The 1904-nt window shown below is 44.3% G+C and overlaps 1 protein-coding gene across 7 annotated transcripts in view; it reads left to right on the forward strand.

Moving 5' to 3' along the window:
• Nucleotides 1–1904, forward strand: part of SRGAP2 (SLIT-ROBO Rho GTPase activating protein 2) — a 277777-nt gene that overhangs the window by 93807 nt on the left and 182066 nt on the right. The gene's annotated exons all lie outside the window — the stretch shown is intronic.

A 1904-nucleotide genomic window follows, 5' to 3' on the forward strand; every position in this document is an offset into this window, starting at 1 on the left:
GGCGTTTCAGTTAGCACTCTTTATCGACAGGTATTAATTACTGAGACAGAGAATACCGGGGTGGTAGGGGGTGGATCAAGAGTTTAGGCTCAGACATGCTAAGTCCTAGGCACTTATTAGACATCCAAGAATAAATATCAAAGAGGCATTTAATCATAGGAGGTAAGAGGTCTGGACTGGAAAGAGAAATTTGAAGACCACCAGGCGCAGATGCACTCTACTAGGAAGTTAGCGGAAATAAAGAAGGGGCCTTGGGTAGAGCCCTAAAGGGGTATATCATTTTGAGATTGAGGGTGAGGAAGAAGGTCCAGGCAAGGAGACAGAGGATGTGGGTCCAGTGAGGCAAGAGGCGACACCAGAGAGGACGGTGTCCCGGGGGACACGTGCTAAGGGTTGCTGGTAGGGCTTGTCAGAGTGGGTAGGAGACATTAGAACCCAGAGGTTTTTATGTAGAATGTGTGGGATGAGAGCGTGGTGGCAGTAGGCTAGAGGACAGGGGACAAAAGTGGTGACGGGGAGTATGGATAGTAATTTTGTGTCTTGCTGTGAAGTGAATAGTAGCTGCAAAGAAAGATGAACAGGTTCAAGGGAAATAGGGGATGTTTTGATTTTGTATTTACTAAGATAGGAGGAACTCGGGAGCCCTGATGGGATGGTGATTATGCTTTGGGCTACTAACTGTAGGGTCAACAGTTCAAAACCACCAGCCACGCCTCTGGAGAAAGAAGAGGCTTTCTACTTCTGTCAAGAGTTACACTCTGGGAAACCCACAGGGGCAGTTCTACCCTGCCTTATAGCGTCTCTAGGAGTCAAAATCAACTCCACTGACTCTTTCTCTCCACTTGCTCTGATATCAGGGCTCTTCTGCTCTGTGAGTTATGCTTTGAGTGATCTATTGAGTGCAGGGTTTCTGATTCTCAAGAGGATTTCACGGCTGAGATCTTTTGAATTTGAAACACTCTGTGCCTTTATCCACGAGCAGTGAATCAACTTGCCTCGTAATATTCTTGGGTCACAGTTGCTCTCCTTCAGAATTTTTTTAGACATGTCTCCATTGACACAGTGGCTGCAACAATGGGTGCAAACATCCAACGGTGCGGTCGGCGCTGGACCGAGCAGTTTCTGTTTTGCTCTGTTGTCCACGGGGTTGCTATGAGTCTGAAACACCTAACCACAACAGTGACAACCGTTCATTTCAGGTCTTGCATGTTGGTGTGAAGAGGTCTCTGACCGACTTGCTGATCTCTACTTTGTTAGGAGAATTGCTTTTTTCTCCAGTGCTGCTTATAGAACCCTTTCTTTATCCTTGAAATCCAAAAATTTAAACATTGTATGTCTTCATGTAAATTATTCTGTCTTCCATTTTGCTAGGTATATGTCCATAGGGGTGGAGACCTTTTTACTACTAGGGCCATTTGGATATTTATAGCATCATTCTCGGACAGTACTGATCAAGTATTTCACTCACCCCTAATATGATGGCCAGGACTGCTTCTCTTTGGTGAGGTGTGCAATGTTAGGGGCTAGCGATGATTTCGGGACCTCCTAGGGCCTGTGAATTGGGTATTCCCCACCCAAGTACATGGTGCAGATTTAGTACACTTTTATGTTAGGGAAAATGCCCTGTATTATATCTCTGGATATGTGTTTCTGTTCTATGTCTCTCCTCTTTCGTTTATTCTGACTCAAGTATTTTTTTTTTAACCTGCCATTAAGATTTTTACATACTTTTCAGTATGAAGATTTCACCTGTATACAAGAATAGAGAAGATAATTTTGTGAACCCCTACGTACCCATCACCCCAACTCAGTAATCATCACTTCACAGTCAACCATGTCTCATCAATATTCACCACCCACTCTTGCTCCTCTCCATTACTTTGAAGCAAATATCCCGACATTGT

The sequence above is a fragment of the Echinops telfairi genome, unplaced genomic scaffold (genome assembly GCF_000313985.2).
Source record: "Echinops telfairi isolate 266 unplaced genomic scaffold, ASM31398v2 ScPeMD7_7424;HRSCAF=8462, whole genome shotgun sequence".
NCBI classification, from domain to species: domain Eukaryota; kingdom Metazoa; phylum Chordata; class Mammalia; order Afrosoricida; family Tenrecidae; genus Echinops; species Echinops telfairi.